The following is a 22,528-nucleotide window of genomic DNA, read 5'->3' as shown; positions in this document are numbered from 1 at the left end:
AGGCTATCCTCCATCCCAACAAATTCGTGGCTGACTTGGAACAGTGCTTTCTTAGCTTTCCCCTCCTGTATTTGAGATTTATTGATGACATTTTTATCATCTAGGCACATAGGAAAGAAGCACTGGAGGAATTTCACCAGGCCTTTAGCAACTTCCTCCTCACCATCATCCTGACAATCCATTGACTATAGCCAAGCTCTACACTTACAGCCACATCTGCTCTAATCTCTCTTGCAGAGATTCTCACTGCAGGATCTACAACAGATATTTTTGGAATTATAATAACCACCTGATGTAGTAAGGAAACAGATCAGCAAAGCCAGAATGATATCAAAGGATAACCTGCCACAAGATAGGCACGAACAAAACACCAAGAGAACACCACTGGTGGCTATGTACATCTCTCAGCTAAAACCAGTTCAACGCATCACTAATGACTTGCAATCTATGCCGTACAATGATACTTTTCTCTCACAATATGAGGTTTGCCTTTTTTTTGCCCACAGACAGCCCCCTAATCTTAAACAACGTCTCACTCATGTGGGCTCTGGGACCAGGACCTGCAATAAAACAAGTTACAATCAAGTCCCCATATTCACTCCAAAGACTCAATCACTGGACCTAATACAACACCCGTTATACCATTTCAGGTTCATTCGTTTGCTCATCTTCCAGTATTATATATGGAATCGAGCCCTTCCACTTTCTACATTAGATAAACAGGTCAGTCCCTATGCAAAAGAAGAAATGGACATAAATCTGACATTAAAAATCACAGCAGTCAAAAACCAGTGGGAGAACATTATAATCTTTCAGGACATTCCATTGCTGACCTAAAAGTAGCTTTCCTCAAACAAAGAAGCTTCTAGGGAAGATTACAGCATGAGATTGCTGAACCTGAGTTCATTCACAAATTCAGAACAATGGAACCCCCAGGGATGAATAGAGATGTAGGATTCTTATCTTGCTACCGATACTAATTTCTGCTCTAATCAAGCTGCTTGTAACATTGTACCTTTAAATCCTGACTCCCTTCTTTACTTTAACCCTCCCACCTCGAGACTACGATATAAAGGCTCAGAGATCTCCACTTTTCCATGTATCTGAAGAACAGAGTTTGACTCTTGAAAGCTCATACCCTGAAAATCTTGTTGGTCTCTAAGATGCCACTGGACTCAAATCCTGCTGTTCTACTGCAGACCAACACAGCTAACCACTTGAAATTCAGTTTTTCAAAATGTTACAGATAGCCTTTAACCTGCTCTTTTCAGCATTGTGTGTTTGTGTGTATGTGTGTCTTAAAGCCTAAATGTAAGAAACGGGTCAACTGAAGTCTGGGAATAAACCAAATGATTGCCTCAGAAACTGCCACATAGCTAGCTCATTTTTAACAAATGTCAAAGCAGAAAAATCAACTTCTTGTTCCGTGTATTGAACTCTTGTTCATTGAACAGAGGACCTTTATGAAGGAGTCCATATTAGAACTCAGCATTGTAGGTGTCTAAGAAACTGCCTGATGGGTGTATGAAATATCTTGAGGATTTTATCCAAAGAAACACATGTTAGAAATTGTTAGCTCCAGCTAGGAATTTCATTTATCCTAGAAAATTTTATTTCCATCAAGAACCATATGGTTTAACTTACACCCATGGCATGGTGTCCAACTTGTGAAGGCTGACTTTATAAAATATGGTGAGGTTGTGCAGCATAAAGCTGTATTTTATTTCACAAAGGAAAAAATACAAATTGTAATCTGTTCCAATCAAGTAATTTTTGTCATCATCAACTACCTACAATAAAACCTACAGGAGATGCTGATCATTTAAATATCAATTTTCTTTAAGGTTGCAAGAGAGTCAAGGAGAAGAAGAGATGTTGCATTAGGCATCTCTTCAGTAAGTGAGCAAAACTTGTCCTTGCTGCTTTAGGATGTTGCTGTTTGACAAACATCAAAGGATTTGATCTTAGATCTGTATACTCTGTTATATTGTTTATGGAGTAGATCAGAAAGTTCCAGTTGGTGTTTCAAGATTATTCACATACAGGGGTTTTTTTCAGCTGGAATGTGGTGGAACGGAGTTCTGGAACTTCTTGAAAACGGTCACATGGCTGGTGGCCCCGCCCCCTGATCTCCAGACAGAGGGGAGTTTAGATTGACCTCCGCGCCGCTCAGCAGCGCAGAGGGCAATCTAAACTCCCCTCTGTCTGGAGATCAGGGGGCGGGGCCACCAGCCATGTGACCATTTTCTCCGAGGGCAACCCACTGAGTTCCACCACCTCTTTTCCCAGAAAAAAGCCCTGTTCACATGGATCTGTCAGTTGGAAAATCTTATCATATCTACCTTTCAAGGTCTCCCTCTCCAAGATGTTCTAACTAAGGTCTTGAAGGCTTGAGAAGGCCAGTCTCACCCTTTTCCTTTAACTAACTTTCAGCTATTCTCAACATTTTGTGCTCTTGCAGCGTGTTCAGTTCTTATCAGACCATTGGGAGAGGGGTGTTTAATTTCTAATATCCTTTTTAAGCCCCCTGTTTCTTTTATAAGTGAATATCAATGAGGTAGGTTGTACAGATGATAGATAGGGAGATTGGCCGGTGCAGCTGCCAGAAACAAATTCTAGAATGCACATGAGCAGAAAAAGTACTATAATACAGTTTATAACCACGTTTAATAAAAATATGAACTTTAAATGAAATACAACCCTTTTTTTTAGTGAGAGAGAGAGAGAGAGAGAGAGAGAGAGAGACTGCTGGTTGCAATTTATGATAAACTGCAGTTTCTGTATGATAAAGTAGGCTAAAATTTGGGGGTATAAAATACAAATGGACCAGTGGGAAAATATGTGGGTAACGGGGCTTAAATTTACTTTGAGTTCCACACTTAGAGAAAACGTTTATGAAATGATGTATCAGAGATATATGTCTCCAGATAAATTAGGAAAAAATGGGGGAAAGTATGTCAAACAAATGCTGGAAATGTGAGCAACATGAAGGGAACATTGGCCGTTTCCACACACGTTAAATAATCCACTTTCAATACGCTTTAGTGCACATTTGTAACTGATTTTCCATGTGTGGAACAAAAAATCCACTTCTAAAGGATAACTAAAGTGCATTGAAAGTGCATTATTCAATGTGTGTGGAAACGACCATTTTATCACTTTTGGTGGACTTGTCTTAAAGCAAAAAAATTTGGTCACAAATTCATATGATAATACAGAAAACTTTGAAGATCAATATACAACTTAAACCAGAAACTCTTTTGTTAGGACTAATGGACAAACAGTTGAAAAATAAACATGGTACCTTATTTTTATATACGATGGCGGTTAGGCTTTTAAATGTGCAAAAAATGGAAAAGCACAGTTCTGCCTTCAATGGACGACTGGATTGTGAAAATGATGGAGTTAGCAGAGATGGCTAAACTTACAGTTTTGATCAGAGACAAAACATTGTCTACTTTTATAGTAAACTGGATACCTTTTATTGACTTCCTGTGTGAGAAGAAAAAATGAACTGATGATTTGTGGATCCTATTTCTAAGAGAATAAATCTGGGAAAACTAAATAGAAGGGGGGGCATTATTGGAAAGATAAATTTTGGAGGTATCAAAACTACAAGCATAATGTTTGTAAAGATGATAGGTGTTGTAGAGAAAAATGGAAAATGACTTCTTACATATGTATTATTTTTCTGTTTTTTGCTTTAATTTTTGTTCTCTTCTTTTTTCTCTCCCTTCTTTCTCTCTTTTTCTTTTATTTCTCTTTTCTCTTCCCTTTATATTGGGATTTTAAACTTATCAATTAAATAAAAAGTATTCATGAAAAAAAACTTGCAGTTTTTGGAGAATCATGTGAGTATAGCATCGTATAATAAGGTGGGCTTGTTATGCTGAGCATGTAGAACAGCTTGGCAGTCACTGTTTAAGCATAGCGATGTTACCAGATTTTGTAAATATGCTGTTTTGATTCATTCCAGGTACTTGTATCATTTATCTCCATTCAGGAGAAAACTACACTCATCTTTTTTCAACCATATTAATGTATTTGTATAGAAACGGATGCTTGTTTTCTGTATTTAAAAGTGCAACCCTAAGCAGAGTTATACCCTTCTAAACTCATTGACTTTAAAGGGCATAACTCTGCTTAGGACTGTCCTATAAATGGCAGAAAAATTGTACAAAGGGGTGTTAAATGGTATACAGCAACAAGTCAGGAACATCTTCCATGAAAAGTGGCCAGAACTTTTTTCTTAATTTTTTTAAAAAAATTATTTATTGGTGCAAAACTAGAAAGAAAGAAAGAAAGAAAGAAAGAAAGAAAGAAAGAAAGAAAGAAAGAAAGAAAGAAAGAAAGAAAGAAAGAAAGAAAGAAAGAAAGAAAGAAAGAAAGAAAGAAAGAAAGAAAGAAAGAAAGAAGAAGCAATGTTGGCAAATCTATATATAAATTTCTATAAAAGGTTTCCAAATATCTAAAAATAAGACCATACACAATTGCCATCTATAAAGTTCAAATGTTTATAAATTTATAAGGTCCTCAATCCAATGACTTACGGGAAGCAGGCTTTTGTTTTCCAGTGTTGTAGTATAAGTCTTTCAGTGACTATAAGGGCACAAAGGGTCCGTTTCCATTGAGCATCAGTTAGGTTCCAAGAAACAGGCAAATGTTTTAAAAGTACATAAACATTCTCAAAAATAAATGAGTATTCTAATACAAAATTAATATGAGTAATGACTTCCTCCCAAAAGAGCCAAATAACTGGACATGTCCCAAGCATATGCTTAAGAGAAGCAAAACTAAAAGCCTCACAATGAGAACATATAAAACAGAATTAAATGAAAAGGGAGAATCTTCATGCATTCATAAGAAATCCTTTATTTATGAACATCCTGTATTCTGATCAACTCTGTCCAGGCCCATTACTTCTTTCCACACTCTTTTTTGAGTGTCCATTTTTTGAGGCTCTTACAATGCAATCCTGAGGGGAGGGGTACAAAAAGTGCTTAGAAAGCCAATGTCAGCATATCTACTCACTATGCTAGCGTAAACTCCACATACATCAGTGGTTCTCTTTGGCACTGCTGCACTGTGCCATGGCCAAGCACAAGTGGATCTGTGGCATAAATCCTTGCACTACCGAGGCAGGTCAAGGGGCAGCTGTGAGTTAGTCAACTCCCTAAGCCATTCTGAGTTTGCAGTGGTAGAAAGTTACACCACGAAAATGATGGTGTAGCCAATAGGTGCCCATTGTAAGGGGAAAGTTGCCTCCCCCTAATGTCCAGCCCAACCCAAGTGGTTCGGTGGAGTATAGAATGGCAACTGTCACTGTGACCAATCCTCTTGCACCCCCATGGTGGCTGAGACCCCTTCCTAGTGGCCAACCAGCCCCCCGCCCACCCTACATAACCTCTGGCTAGGCGCCCGTGAACCCAGGTAAATAGGGATGTGATTGGAGGCTCTGCCCAAGAGCCCTCTGTTGTGGGGACTTACAGAATGAGGTGGAAGAGAGTGTACACAGCAGCAAAGCAAGAGTGCACAGTGGGAACTTTGCAAAAACTTTGCCCAAGCAGATAGTCCAAGCACTAACACAAAGCCAAAAGAGTGTTCAAGATTCAAAAGCCAGATCCAGTCTATAGTCAGAGCACAAGGTAAATGCCAGGGGTGTGTCCAGAATCCAAAAGCCAAGCTGAGTCCAGTCTGTAGGTCAGAGCACGAGAGTATCAAGTCAAGATGCAGGCAAGAACACGATGCAAGGTTCCAGGAAGTGGTTGCAGGTAATCAACACATTGCTTCCACACCTGGCAGTTTCTCCAGACTGGCATTTATAGTCAGGCATGGTTTTCAGCCACCTGCTGGGGCTCCATCCTGACACTACTCATCATCACTCTCCAGCAGCTGGCATTGGCTCAGGAGACGAGCACTGCACCATCTCTCCTGCAGTTCCAATCTCTGGCGTTGTCTGTGGCGTTCTTTGGGTGTGGGTGGACCTTTGGGGGGGGGGTAGAGGCCCTTGGCTGCACTGCACCTGTAGCCTTGGATGTCCCTGGCTGATCTTCCCCTGTGATATTGGGGCCAGAGGGTGCTGGTGCCTCAGCTGCTGGCTGTAAGCTCTGATCAGCCAGCAGCTGTTGCATCTGATCACCGGCTTCTGCTGAGTCAGGGCTAGGGCTGGCTACACAGAACTCCTCTTCTCCTGAGGAGTCCTGGCTGGCTACATGAGGCTCCTCTCCTCCGGAGGAGACCTCACCCTCACTGAGTCCAGACTGGGCCATGACACTGTGGCTTGCATGAGGCCAGACCCCTCACTTCACATGTCCCTGTTTCCATTTCAGGCAGGTCATGACCTGTCAGGAAGGCCAAGGAGCATGGCTGTTCCAGCCCCCAATAATCCTTCTTGACTGCCATTCAAGACCAGCCCCAGGTGGGGTTCCCCAGGCAGCTCATGACCCAATCTGACAGCTGCACAAACAGGATCAGCTCCCTTCCCAGGTGCAGCAATTTGGCAAAATGTGTCCAGATAGCCCCTTCACTTTTGGCAGTTCAATAAAGTCTGTGTCAATCAACAACTCCCTCCCTTGTCTGTTTGCTTGCCTGTGCATGACAGTAGCTCCCCCTCCCCCGTCTCACTTCCCTGTAGGGCTGTCCTTTCACACATCCTGGAGGATGATCTCTGGCTCTGGGCCATAAAGAATAGAGTGATGCCAAAGAGGCTCCAGATGCCTCTGCACGATTGTGTGGCTCTTCCACCAAAAACAGCAGGGGTCCTGTGGCACCTTGGAGGTTCCAGTCCCACTTACTTTTTCTCCCCCCCTTCTCCCCCTCAGATTCACTCTAGGCAGTGAGGTGGGACTTGGAGTGCTGCCTGTGTGTGTCTGGCGGGGGAGGGGGGGTCACCGAGGACTCTCATTCTCCAGCAGTTCCGCTGGTGTCTGATGATCCAGGCAGAAGACTGCTGCATACAGGGGGTGAAGTTGAAGCCTGGATGATGGGGATGTGAAGCAACATCCCAGGATCTCTGGGGCACCTCCCCCACAAGGCCACACCACTCTCCCTTTTGCTGTTTGAGGAAGCAGGGATAGACTTCAGGAATCTTGCTCTGGGGATGAGATGACAGACCCCAGAGCAGTTTCTTTTTCTTTTAATGAACATACAGGAAATGGAATTCTATCTTGTTTGCAGCTTTGCCCACATCAGCACATTATGCTAGAATTCTCTCTCACATTTATGATTCAATTTAAGAGTTAATGTCAATGAAATTGAACATTGTGTGACTGCATTTCAGGCTCCTGCTGTACAATAAATGTTGGTATTAAGGCATTTATTTTCTAAGCAGGAGTCCATTTCTGAGTCATGAAAGTTCAGTTCAATGGATATTATTATTATTACACCAAATGATTTGTAAAATAAAATAAGTAAGGACTACTGTCTATGGCAAGATAGAAAAAAGACATATGATTAACCTCGCTGTGGTGCAAATTTGACAGGCTCAGAAACAAACTGTTCTGGCAGAAACATGTCTTGGTCTATGTTAACCAACAGGCAGGCTCAATTGCCTCAGTCCTATAATTGTTTATCTTCTCTGGTGGAAGCTTTGATCCTCCAAGGGGCACTAGGTCTGTTTCTAGGCCCAACATTTTGCAAGCTGTTATAAGACTATAATGACACATTCCACTTTTATCTAAAAATAGAATGCATACATGCGCACACTTTTTTTTACACAAGGTTACTTTCTTTTTTCCCTACTGGGGAGAATAGCAGATGAAGGGGACCCCACTGGGGTTGCCAACCCCATGCCCACAAATACTGGGAGCTTTCGTCAGCGGATCCTGCAGAGGGGGTGAGCGTTGCAGACGCTGTCATGTCACTTCCAGCTCATCAGCCCAAAGTGATGTTATAGCCCCTCCTACCCAATACTGGATGTGTTCCTCTCTATGGGGAGATTAGGGGAAATTCCTAGAGCATTGTGGCCACTGAGACATCTCTGAGATGTCACAGCATCCACTAAGTCATTGTCCCCCAGATTTTCTCCTGCTGCTCAATAGATCAAATGCAGCTGATACAGGGCAAGGGTAAGAGTCTGTCTGCCACAGGCAAGTGCATGGCAGGCCTAGAACCTTCTCAGAAAAATGGAGCAGAAATAAGAATGTTAAAAGGTCTCCGAAATTTGATCCTCACTGATCTTTCATGGAGAGGAAACTATTTTTTTCTCAACATGGATCTTTGTGGTCTGGCCTCTCCTGTCACAGGGGTGTGGGGGCATTTGCCTCCATTTTCCCACACAAACATTTTGCCTCCTTGCCCAGTTCTCAAAGCCAAGCATGTTAGTGTGTGTTAATTTGATTGCATGTACAAGATCTCATGTGCCAGCAAAATGTATGCAGATGCAGACTGATGAACGCCACCAACTGTGCAGGTGCAAAGGCAATACATACGCTTGAACAGAGCCAATTTTGCATGTTACGCATGACCTGCCTTGGGGCATCTATAGTCCAAGCAAGTCAGTAAATAATGGATCTGCATCCACAGTGGCTTACGTGGCCAGTCACCAAGGAATGCTGCCACCAGACAATCACAACAATACTCAAAGCGCTGTTTGTTTTGATTTATGAGCAAATTTTGCAGGTGATCAGATGAGGTGCTCAGCTCATTGCAAACAAGACAAGTTCACTTTTTAAACACCTGCTTTAGGAAATCAAACAGTTCTGGATTATGCTAAATGTATGCATAATTGGAAGTTGCAAATGAAGCCCACAGAGCTTGTAAAGATCATAAACATTACAAACACCCCAGGTACTGTGTTTCAGACTGCCATTCAAAATAGCTGAATACATCACAGCCATCTGTCTTTCAGAAGAAAGAGACACCATATTTTCAGCTAAAAGTGTGGTACTTCCCAAAATAAAGGATCATGGGCATCATGGCCTTTTCTTAATCTAAGTAGATTAATGTGACGTTATTTGAGCAAATAGGACTGCATGGGTCAGACATGGGTCTATTTAATATGTCTAACCAGCCCCAGCTTTCCAGAGTCCTTCTCAGCCCTGCTACCAGTGGTCATTTTAACTGCAAAAGCCAAGCACTGCATCTGTGAACTTCTGTATGCAAACTGTGTTCTTTTCCACTGAGCTATGATGACCCCTACCCATGAAATTAGATTTCATTTATATTGGCTGACTCTAATGTTGCCATACCAGGAGTCACAGGTGCCACGCTTGCATGTGGTGCTTAGATTAAAGACCTCTGCCTACCAAGTCTTTGCCAGCAACAACACCTCTCCAAACAGAATGAGTTATGGAGTAAATCTGAACACTAGGTATATTAATATTTGAGCCAACTTCTGGTAGGTGGAGTTAATTTAGGTCTGTGCTCCTTCGTAGGTAGTAGAATTAAATAAAATCCATATCTTAAAGACTCTTTTTGAGTGAGCAACAACTTGATTATAAATTAGTGAACAGTCAATGATCTGGTTGTTGTAAGTGCTAACATATGAAATGAGATGTTTGAGAATCAAGGTACATTTTTGTTTATATATAACTATGCTGTACACTTGATGTGCACTTGATGTATAACATTATTTTCAAATAACCATAGCATGAAACAGCAGTAGTTGGCTAGAAATATCAGGCACAATCTACCTCCTCATATGGGAATACGTGGGCTATATACCTTATATTTTCCATCTTTTAAACTATCATCTGAATTTTTAAAACATTTATAAACAAATAAGACAGTAACTATGTGCATAAGAAGAAAATACAAAAGGAAGATTAACATCCTATGAAATGCAAATACAGCAATCTCAAATTTAAATTGGGACAATGACAAAGAATATTAAAAAGCTTCACCATGCCAAATGATGCCCCACGCATCAATTACAGATGTTTCTATCCTGTTAAGTACAAAGTTCCAATGTATTATCTCCTTTATATCACCCACTATTTCTAATGCTGTTAGTTGTACCATAGTGGTTAAGTGGTTGAGTTGTGAATCAGCACTCTGTTTGTTCAAATCCCACTACTGCATGAGTTCAGAAGGTGTTCTTGGGTAAGCCATTCCTCAGAGCCCCAGCTCCCCAGCTCTCTTGTGGGGTTATAATAACACTGATCTTTTTCACTGCTGAGTGGGGCACTAAATCTGTTGAGAAGAGCCATATATAAGCACAGTTGTTGTTGCTGTTTAATATAAATACTATCCAAATTTGTTTGTTTGGCAACAGCTTAGATTTTCAGTATTCCTGTAAATGTTATTCTGGCCATGGTTAATAGACAGAGAGCTATACAGTGATATGTTTTTGGGATTACACAAACATACTTTAAGAGAAGCAGTTCAATCGAAGTTTGCAAATTAATACTAAATGCTAGAGATAGCATTTTGTCACCATTTCCCAAAATCTCTTAATGCTTACACAATTATACCACATGTGTAAAAGATCAGTTTTTCCTTCATAACAAATCTAACAACAGCTACGGGGTTTCTGCATAGCTTTATTTTGTCAGTTCTGGCCCTTTACTGCTTTGGTTTATCCCCTGTTTTCAGCATGTTCTCTGGAGTCATTGGTTTTCACCTCCCATCTTTCCCAGTATTTTTCTGGTTCTTTGGGGACCACTTTGACTCCAATCTTTTTCTAGCAACCTAATTTGAGTCATGTTTGTCACATGTAAAATGTTTTCTGTGTTTTTGTTAGTTCCTTCCACTGCTGACCTACTTTCCCCTGACTGGACCATAACTGCAGGGCAACCCTGTCCTGTACTTCTTCCCACCACCTCAGTAATGTTTTTTTTTTAAATTTAAAGTATTTGTTTTTTTAAAATTCTCCCTATTGGCAAAGGAGCAATTTTTGTTCTTCCTGTGTGTTTGCAGCAATTGGTACCTCTCCCAACCCCCCTTCATTGTTTTGCTGCAGCTGTTTGTGTCCTTGTACTTTCAGAAGATACAGGACCATGCACTGCTCTTTCTGGCCACTCAGCCTTTACTCTTTGCCTTTGTACTTAGTTCTCTTTATATTCCTTTACCCTCCACTATCCCCCTACAGAAAGGAGGAATTTTTTCCCCTTGCATAGGTAAGACTGTAGGCAAGTTTTCATTTTTTATTTTTTTAAAATCCCTGATAGCAATATATTGTTATAAGATGTGCCTGCACCTTGACGTCCAGTGCTGCCCCCCCTTACTATGTTTATTTTTGTAGGTTTTATTTTTATGAGGTTTGGGGTTATTTGTTACCACTTTCAGCTCTGGAGTGGACTGTCACAGAGTGGTCCCACACGTCGTCTTCATTGTTCATGGCCTGGTTGAGACATGTACCTGACTAAACATTAAATACCAGTTCTTGAAAGCAATTGACTAGATGGGGGGGGGGTGACTCCTCTCTTTTGCCTGCTGTTTGTTGACAGGAAAACTTTTAAAAATTAGTTTGCAGCTCCAAATATCCAAATATTTAGGGTGAACCAAATACTTGGATGTAGTGCCTGAAAGTACCTATTAGGCAATTGAGTCAAACCACTGTCTCAAAGCAGCCATCAATCCCTCTATCAGAAAAAAGACTGTGGATTCCAGACTTAACATGTGTATGTCAAGTGTACCCACTACAGATGTCAGGCCTATGACCATGCTGCCTGTGAGTTATTTGGGGGCAGTGCTTGTAAGGGGAAAGTGTCAATGTCTCCCCCACTACACTCTAGAAACTCTCCAAACTCTATACGACATACCATAGAGATGTGACCAGTTCCTAAGGCATCATGGGTGGACAAAACATCAGCAATGTTGTTCGCCCCCTGCCCTTTTTAATTTGGCAAAGTGAGGATTGGCCATAAAGGGCAGGGGCAGGAGTTCCCCAGGGACACCTGGCAACCCTAGCACTCATAAAAAGGGCCTGCAGAGAGCATAGTTCCAGATAACTTGACTGAGTGAGCCACAACATTTCAGCAAAAAAGAAAGAAAACGTTTCTTTCTTCTGATTTTGTGAAGCATTTTCCTTATGATAAAAGCTAGCAATTTAATAGGTGGACATGAAGGGGCAGCGAAGGCAGATCTACCTTTAATGGCTTCTGTCTCCTATGTAATCATTCTTTTTCGTGACAGGGTTTGTATTTGAAACTTTGAGATGTAAGAGGCTCCTCAGCATTTCAGCGCATCCAGGATCAAACAGAGGTGCATCATTTCTTCAAGCATAAACTAGAGAGTGAAAGAAACCCATGTGCTCATCTATGGAGTATCCTCACTAGGGATGTGCACTTCGGGTTTCAGAAACCCGAAACAAACCCAAATCAACCCCGATTTGGGTTGATCTGCAATTCCCGAATCGGCCCCATCAGAGCTGGCCTGATTTGGGAAACCTGAAGCAGAACAACCCGAAGTGATTTGGGTTGATTCAGATTGCTCTGTGAAGCCTTTTTCCCTTGCCATGGCAAGAGGGAAAAGCTTCAAAAAGCTCTCTTCCCACGGCTTTCAATTGATGGGAGGGGGAAGAGGGGAGTGAGAGAGGCAGGAGAGGGTGGGGGACAGGGGATGATCAGGGAAGGGAGATTGGCTGAGAGAAAGAGCCAGTCGCTGCAGCAGCAAGCTGCGTTTCCCTTCCCAATTGGGGGATTCTCTGGGAGGAGAGTATTTTTTTAAAAAAATGTTTCAAGGTGGGACTGTGATTTGAATGTGCTATTAATGCTGTTCCCAGAAATCCAAGAAATGATTTTTTTAAAAAAATGGTGTGTGATTCTCTGGTGTGATGTTAGAATTTGTTTCAAGGTGGGGGACTGTATGTTGTGATTTGAATGTGCTATTGATGCTGTTCCCAGAACTCCAAGAAATGAATTTTTTAAAAAAAATAGCTACTAAGGGCCAGTTCAAGTTCTACTGCAACAGGCGGTGCCCTAAAGCAAGGGGCTCGTGCTTTGCTGCCCATTCCACAGATCCTCTGGCATACCCTTGTAGACCATAGGCTTATCATTTGCCCATCAGGTTCAAGAGATCTTCCCCCAGCTCTCATTGCCCACTGGCACTCTGGCAGCCAGTAGGAAGTGCATGGAAATTGGGTGACTGTATTACACCACTTCAAGGGAAAATCCAGGAGTGTCATTTCATAACTCTGTGACTCTCCATAGAGATTCTGGCATTTTCTACAGTAACACAATTTCACTCCTGGGCTTACCCAAGAAGTGACATAATGGCATCATAATGGCAACAGTTCCCCCCATTTACTTGCCCCATGGAGTCCTGCCAGATGCCAGTGGCTACCAAGTCTTCTGAACCCCCAAGGGTCTGCAGACCCCAATTTGAGAACCATTGCCCTAGGATGTTTAACCATTTTTTTCTGATTATTAGGCCCAATATTTATGTCTGTCAGCTGCATATATCACAGAGATAAAGACCTACAAATGTTTACCGTAATCTGACAGATTCCCACAGAAAACAGCCTTGGTGGCTAGAAAATGCCACACACACAAACTTAACAATTATCTCAGAGTTCTGTACTGATCTCAGCTAAAAATGCAGGCCATTAATATTATCACCACTTGCACCCATGGGGCCATACATTAGACACAGTTCTGAGGAGGCGTCCGTTCAGAATTCTGCCATTGCATTCGGCTCCAGTGAAAAGTCTGACCATGTTTCTTATCTTGAAGGCACGATGGGCCAATCATGCCTTTGTGAAACCCTAATGACTTTTTTCTCAATAGCAAAGAGCAACAGATGATGTTATCCACTGAGACAATGATATTAATTCACCGTAACAATTATCCATGACTATCTGCAATATGCATGCTTCATACTGAAATTCATATATTAGCAAGTAATGCAGAATTTTCTTTATAGTTATTTCATTTTCTGGCAGACTGCTGCCTGGACCAATTACTGATGTTCATGATACAGTAGCTGCTAATTGTACAGTATTCACATCAAAGGCAATACTGTAAGAAAATATCTGCTTATTTGTAGAGTACATTACTCAGGGTGAGCAAATAGTACCATTCCTATATCAGTTTTCTTATTATCAATGCAGAGATATTCCATTCCTCTGAACTTCTGCTCCTGACTTTAGAATTTAGCAGGGGGGCATCTCACCTTACCTAAAATACTATTTGAATGCATATTTTACATAGGTATTTTACTTTGTATTCCAATACTGCATTTCCTATGTGGCAGTCATACAATGTTCTCTAAAATACATTGTTGAATATCTATCTGAAAGTGAGTTCATCATTCCATAGATACTGAAGCGAAGGGAAGCACAGCTGGGTCCATTTAAGTATCTTGTGCACTGAGTGGACTGATCAAATTTGCTGAAGAAATATGGCAGTAAAAAAAAATTGTAAGCATCCCTATCAGTTACCAAAAATATGAAAAATCTTCTGACCAAATCTTTGATTAGGTCACATGACATCCTCAGGAATCCTCAGAGTGCCAAGGAGTACCAACTAAGGATGCTACCCTCTCAGCCACCCATCCACACATAGACCTTTGCCTGTTTTCCTGTATCCCCTTGCTGCCTTCATCTGCTGCTTGGTGCAGTTAATGCTCCTCCCCCCCTCCCCAATCATCCTCAACCATCTTTAATACAGTGCAGCAAGCCACACATGCCCAGTAGGGCTTCCTAAATTCCTGTGTGTGTTCTCTCATAAGACTTCAGGTAGCCCTATTGGACACATAGAGCTTGCAGCATTATCTTTAAAGACACTTGTGGGAGGGTTATCTACTCCAGCTCTGGACCAAGGGGTGAGGAGAAGAAGGTGGGGGACAATGATAATGGATGAAGCAGGAGTATAGAGGTTTCTTCCCCCTCCCCTCCCCCAAACCTGCAGCCTGAAGGCCCTGCCATACCTTGTATGATTATAGAGCCAGCCCTGATCCTCAATCTGTCCTAAAGTTGCCAGCTTTGAGGATCAAAAATTATGATATGTGGGAAGGCCTTAAGGATGAAACCTAGAATGTGTGTGGAGTAGAACCAGAGAATACTGCTGCTTAGAGCAGCAGTATTCAAGAAAGCTGGTAATGTTTAGGTGGGGATTGGAGATCTCCCAGAATAACAACCAGTCTCAAGATTGTGCAGAATGGCTTCTCTGGAGAAAATGGCTGCTTTTGAGGGTAGAATCTATGGCATTAAATCACACTGAGGTCCCTCCTCTCCCCAAACCCTGCCGTCTCATAGCTCCACCCCAAAATCTCAAGGAATTTCCCAACCTGAAGTTGGCAGCCTTAATCCATCTGGATATTCATCTAAACTGCTTTTTAAAAAACCATCACAAAACAGAATGAGAATCAGAAAACTAAAACCTGACCTGACCATTTTTCCTTATTGGTTTTCAGTCTTATACCATGATAGCAGAACACGATTAGCTGATATTCCAAGTATGCAATTGTCCGGGGGGGGGGGGATTCTAAAGTTTTAAGCTGTAATTTGTAGAAAAAGAAGTGCCAAGATGTCTGAAAACAACACTCTCTAATTGTAAAACTTTGATTTTCAAGGATTCTCTCTGCTCCCTTAATGGTGAGGGGACTGTGTTCTGAACCCGTTTAAGGAAATTTCAATCTATTCATATATTATAGATTAAACCCTGGCTTGAAAATGGATTTTGGAGCTGAGCCACAGCACATATTAATCCCTGGAGATAAGGCTTGTTTCAGTTTTGGGGGGGGATCCTTTTCACTATTCCTGAAACCAATATGGAGACTGTAGAAAAATGAAGCACCAACATCTTTAATAAGTTGGCAGATCTATCTTATAATGAACCAAACTGAAAAGATTCCCCTAAAAGTACTTTTTTTCTTAAACATGGCCCTCTAATCCAAAAATTTCCAGTCACTGTGAGGTACACACAATGCTCCCAATCATTATGAGTTTCCCTATTTACTACTTAGGGGCAACTAGGTCTGTGCAGAGGTCTGTGCAGAGGGATGTACAGCAAGTGAATGCCAAAGGCTTTACATACCTGGGAGCTCCATGTGTGCTTCAGAGTTGCCCCAAACACACATGGGGATAGTGTTTTCTACTTATTTTCAGATTCCTGAGAGCTATTCTTGTGATTCACCCACACATTAACTGTCTGCTCAGAATCTACATCTGATATGTTTCCATCAGGAGGTTACTGATATAGTGATAGAATTTACAATTTAGAGCCATGCTCTTAGATTTTACAATGTTTATGAACTGGTGATTTGTGGACTTGCCCTAAAATCACATGATCTTCATTTAATAAGAGTAATAATAATAACATTCGATTTATATACCACACTTCAGGACAACTTAATGCCCACTCAGAGTGGTTTACAAAGTATGTCATTATCCCCACAACAAAACACCTTGTGAGGTGGGTGGGGCTGAGAGAGCTCCAGAGAGCTGTGACTAGCCCAAGGTCACCCAGCTGGCTTCAAGTGGACAAGTGGGGAATCAAACCCAGCTCTCCAGATTAGAGTCCCATGACCACTACACCAAACTGGCTTTGTTCTAGAAGAAAGCTTAGAAAGTGCTGTAAAAAGTATTTTAGTTGCTCTTCATATTAAAGCTGTTTTAAGGCTGCCCTTATTCTGTAGCCTTTATTTATAGACCTAGAAATGTTACAACAAATGGATGTCTAAAAGGCATTTCAGAGAGCTCTGCCTGAGATGTGTTACTACACAAGTCTATATACTAGATTTCCCTTGATTTAATTAAATATGAGACTCTTTCTGCAAAGCAAGAACTAATCAAGGCAGTTCTTTCATGCTTTCTGAAACAGAAAAATAAATCCATTGTGTATGCAATCTATCTAATACTCAATAAAAATCTAGTCATTTAGTGAAGCATTTTTAATAATAAGTAAAAGCATAAAGGTCAAAACATTTTTTAAAAAAACATGGAAGGTAACTTATTACATTGCTGACTAATGTGGAGAAGGTCACCCAGGCAATTAGAGCCCATAATTATTCCTACTAATCATGTTTCAAGACATATTTGAAATTCCAGCATAGTCTGTCACATGGTATATCACATAGGGCTGTAAAGAGCCACCATAGGCTCCCAGACAAAATTTATCTCTGAGTCATCCCCTCACATATTTAAAGAAACACAAATGAAAGGGTAAAATGTATAAAATAAGCTTGTTTTACACTGCCCTTGTTGGGATTTATTTTTTCTTTATAGCCCTCTTTCAAAATGACAAACAAGGAAGAGACAGAGAGAAAAACAGTCGCATGCACACACACTCAAAAAGGACTTAGCAAATCATAAGGAACATGTGATGTTTTGACAACTGTGTTCCTTTAATCTGGGCCAGTGTTTGAGACTGCGCTAGTCCACTCCAGAATTTGGTGTGGGTATGGACAGGGGAAAGAAGTAGTTGTAACTAAAGTGTGTGTGAGAGAGAGAGAGACGAAATGGGGCTGATTAAAACTGTGCTGCTATTGGAAACAATGCTGTCCCATTATTCCTAAGTCTAACATTAAGGACACAACAGAACAGAGTGTGACAAGTCTCTCTTGGAATTCAGATCCTCTCTCTTTAACCTTTGCTTGACTGGTAAAGCTAATAAGTGCTCTTTTGCTGCAGGAGAATACCTGGTATGATTTCAAGTCGAGCAAATAAGTAACTATGTATTTCTAGAGAGGGTTCTACTTGTTGCTGAAATTGTAAGAATGACCCAGACCAATTACCATCTACCTGGATGATGATTTGCTCTTTCAAAAGAGAAAAATGAGTCAGGCAGTCCCACAGCAATCCAGGTCGAGGGAATTAGTATACTTATCCTTCCTCTACTTAGCATCAGGATTGGAGAGGTGGCAGGAGAAAAATAAACAAAAAAAACATCCGACTGATTGTGTGATGTCACTTCTTGGGGAAAACCAGAAGTGACATCACATCTCTCTAGGAATCACAGGAAACTTGATGGTTTTACCATGGAATTTCTGGCGATTTTTGGACAAGTGTGACTTCTCTTCCAGGTTTTCCCCAGAAGTGACATCCACTATCATCAACGACACCCAAGTCCCCATCTGCCCCTGATTTCAGTTGGTTGCCAGGCTATGTCTGGCAACCCTAGTCATAAACCCTGGCAGAACATGAAACATGGTCCTGCCTTTTTTTACACTTAAAAACTAGCATGCACAGGCCAGGCCTTCACTTGAACTGGCCAATCAAATGGAGGATTTCTTATTGCTGACATCACGTGAAAGAGGTGAATAACCAAAGCTTCTCTCTTTTTTTTTTTTGCATTTTTTTATTTTTTGTTACTTACATTAACTAACATTACATTAACTAACAATACAAAAGGAAAGAAGGGGGGCAGGGGAAGGAAAGAAAAAAAAACAGCAACATATAACAACACTGCACTACAAATAATGCTTTCCCTTCATACTGCCATTATTAAAAAATTAAAACTTTGTAAGATATTGATGGAGTGGTTGACCTTGCAAAATACAGATTACAATCCAAATTAAGTCTTCCTCCCCCCCCCCCCTGGGCCTCGGACACAGTTCTCTCTGAGCAGCTGCAACTGCAGTGCTCGTTCCCTCCCCCCCCCCCTCTTCAGACTTCAAATCCTTTTCTTCTTGCTTGGTGTCTTGCTGAAATTCTTGGTTTTTGTCCTCAAAATCCCTTAGCTGATCTTCTGATATTATCTTGTAAGCTTGATCTTTGTAACTAAACCAGATACCTTCCGGAAAAAGCCATTTATACTTTATTCCACGTTCCCTCAGAAGAGCTGAAAACCTTTTATACTTAAATCTCCTTTTCCGAACTAGGAATGGAACGTCCTTCAGTATCTTAACCTTATTACCCAGAAAGTCCAGATCCGCATTGTATGAGTTATATAGGATAGTGTCTCAGATCCTCTTAGATGAAAAATCGATGATGATCTCGCGAGGCAGCTGACGCTTCGTTGCATATTTTGAAGAAGCCCGACGGACTTCCAAAATGGCGCTTTTTACTTCTTCTTTAGTTGCCCTCGCGGGTGTCGCCAATAGTTCCGAGGCCAGATCCTTTAAATCCTCATTTTCCTCCTCTTTAACGTTCTGGAGACGCAAAATTGTCTCTGTTCGTTCCACTTGTAGCCCGATCAGCTGGTTCTCCACCAGCTTTAACTCTTTGTTCGTTGCCCTCACGAGTGACGCATTTTCCCGAGCAGCCTTCTCTGCCCCCCCCCGCTACTTCCTTAATGGTTTTCACTTTGCTCTCAATTAAGCCCACCCTTTGATCTGTTTCATTCAGCTTGTCAACAAAGGGCTTTATGGCTTCGATAACCGACCTCTTCACCAAGTCCTCGAGCAACTCTCCTTTCCCCTGCAGGGCAGCCGAAATGGACTTGCCCAAAGCGGGACTCTGCTTCTTCGCCGCCATTTTAGGCGGGGGGGACCGCCGACCAAGTTCTGAAACTCAGCGAGGGGGAAGAAACCCGAGCCTTCTTAGCTTCAGATCCCACCACTCCTTCACGTGCGCTTGTAATAACAGAAGGGATTCGCTTACTTACAGGCTTCCGCCTAGTTCTGCTCTTTGCCGTTTTCCATGGCCCGGCAGCACTCAAGGTGCCACGCACGTCTGCCGGCCTCCATAGGAACAAACGGGCAATTTACCCCCTGCATAGATTTCAGGGGGCTCTTCCCGCCGCGTTCCGGACCCTGCCTCCCTCACTGGGAGTCCTGGGGGCTAATCTTCGCAGATCAGCCACCCAGTCAGGCTGCTCGGGCGCTTCCTCCTGGACCTGCGGAGAGGAGCGTCCGACATGGCCGAAAAAACAAAAACGAATCAATAACCAAAGCTTCTCTGAGTGACTATGCTATCCACCTGCAAAGCGGAACAAGAAAAGGAGAGAAAGAAATCACTATGTCAGTCACAGTAGGCAAAATAAAAGACAGAAAACATTCAGATTGATTGGTACCCTATCTTTTCTCCCAAAAGGAGTTTTGCATTTTCAAATGGTATCAGTTAGTTTCAGTAGCCCCTCTATGCAAATATGTAGCAAGCACAGAGAGACTTACTTTGAAAATTTTTTCTAAAAGTGTTACTTTACGAATTCAGATGGCAACTATTCTTTGAGTGAACTTTCTGTGAATATTGTATATTTGGCTACCGTCATTTGACCTAAAATATTTTGCAATAGAGTTAAACAATTTCTGGTATATGACAGCTGGCATGAAATAGCAGTCAGCATGTGAAAATATCTATGATGTACCAGTCAACATTTTAAGATAACTGACAGCTGGCATGTAGAAATAGTCAATGTTTGTCAGGATCTGATACATAACTTACATTTATTCATCAAAACAATTGATGCCTGAATTTTGAGATCAAAATTCCGTTTGAAATTTGGATGCTGAAATTTGAGAATTCAGCAGATTTCAATTTTTCTTCCTGAAATTATGTTCCAGTGCTAATAATAGCCAGTGTAAGTGTAGGATCATGTGCCAGCTATGCCAAGAAGCCAATTCTGGCTATAAGAAACATCCTTTGGATCCCAGTGCACGTGTATTGGGGCTAATTATATTAATACAATTATATTCATACAATACAAATCTGTGATTTATCTATCCATACATTTTCTTGTTAATTACGCTAACTAAATATCATTGTCATGGCTTCTGCAGCCTATAATGTTGACCCTTTGATTCAGGGGTCATTTTGTAGAAAAAGAGCTGGATGGACTCATTAGCATAACTCATTAGCATATGCCCTGCCCCTTGACATCACCGGAAATGTGTCATTAGCATAACTGATTTTCATAGGCCACACCTCCTGACATCAGCTATCCTGGCTGTTTTGGACCCAATCCTGGCTATTCAGGACCAAAATTGGGCCCAAAATGGCAAAAGGGGGCTGAAAATGGCAAAAAAGGGGCCCAAAATGGTCAGGATCAGGCTGCTGCTGAACAGGAGAGTGATCCACCACCTGTCAGAGGCCTGATCTGGGCCGTTTCGGCCCCAATCAAGGATGAAACGGGCCCAAAATGGCCGAGAGTCGGGTGGGCAGGGCCACCTGACATGTGACTTCTTTGGGGAACTGCCGGAACTGCATTCCGGCATGTTCCCCCTCGAAATGAGCCCTGCTTTGATTACACATCTTTTGAGGGCAGTCAAGTGCTGTTTGTCTTTCTTTTTCTTGGGTGATCCAAATTAGGGCATCCAGAATTCACTAATGGGTCTGCCAACTCTTCTCCTTATCTTTTTGTACTGGGCATTTCTGTATTATGTTGCTGTTTTTGTTTGCTGATCACTAATTCTTCCCAGGAAATCAATCAATATCATTACAATGAAAAAGCACAGATGAATCCTAACTAGAAAATAACTGTGCTGTGCTTATTTATCATTGTTTGTTTCCTTTGTTCCCTTAAGAAAATATTCCTGATAACCAGATTTTAAAAAAATATCTTGCTTATGAATATAGGTGCTTTTATCTATCAACTGATTGCTAAGATGTTTGTCATGGATGTTTCATTTTTAAAGCAATAGTTTGTAATAGCTTCATTGTAGAGATTTTTTAAAAATGAGAAACATGTAATTATCTATAACTGCATCCAGCCAGAAAGCATGAAGGCTTTGTTTTGTTATGTGTGCATGTGAGAGTATATACACATACAATTTTGGTTTTACCCCCCCCCCTTTTTTTTTTTTACTGAAATGCTCATATCCTTAGTGATTTGTATCATCTGGGGTGGGGGAAAGAGTGAAAAATGAACAAGTCATGGGTTTTTCAGTGCTCTAATGACTTATACTAATGTATTCCTTCATCTAAATACAGATTTCTATTTAAAATTCAGCACACAGTGGTATTATGAATTCCAGTTTAATAGATTCCAAATAATTGCCCTTTAGAAATGATGAATAGCTGTTTAAAGACACTGATAAGAACATACTATTCCTCTCCTAACAATAGGCCTTCTGCATTGACTGTGTCATATATGGCTGAAATTAGTTTATTAATTTTTCTATTGATATGCAAAGTGCAGACTGATAGCAAATAAATTCCTCCAATCCCTTACCCACCAGCCCCAAAAGTCTCTGTTCAGTTATTTGGGGATCGGGGGAGCAGGAGAGGAGATAAGGAGATAGTGTGGAATACTGTCACTGAAACGCAGATGGATTCTATTTTATATTTTATTTGATTTTCTTAGATGTTCATGCTTTAACATTAGGATCTAAGAATGAATTAATGACCAGGTTTTGCAAACTTCTGCATTCAAGAAGTGTTTTTGTAGGCAGCTCATGGTATCTCTTTATGCCAGTTGAAAACACACACACACACACACACAAATCTTTTTAAGGCTTGTTCTCTCCCATTTTAAAGCCAAGGACCCTGCACGACTGAAATTAAAAATACATTATTCATTTATTCAATGTGATAACAGGCTGACAACATTTTCACTTAGCAGATGAGATGGCTTCTTTGTTAACTCTATGGAAATCGTTAAAAATCTCCCAAACACAAATGCATTCAGTGGATTATGCGGCAGTGTGTGCACAATGGGTTATCTTTCCCTAGGTGGGCCAAATGACTGCCTGTACATTGCTTCAGATTTGCTTCTGGGATGAGAGACTGGGTTTTCCTTGTTTTATTCAACATGCACACTCAATAAAA

This window comes from Eublepharis macularius, chromosome 7 (genome assembly GCF_028583425.1).
Source record: "Eublepharis macularius isolate TG4126 chromosome 7, MPM_Emac_v1.0, whole genome shotgun sequence".
NCBI classification, from domain to species: Eukaryota; Metazoa; Chordata; class Lepidosauria; order Squamata; family Eublepharidae; genus Eublepharis; species Eublepharis macularius.
The sequence above is the reverse complement of the archived record's forward strand: the minus strand, read 5'-3'. Positions refer to the sequence as shown.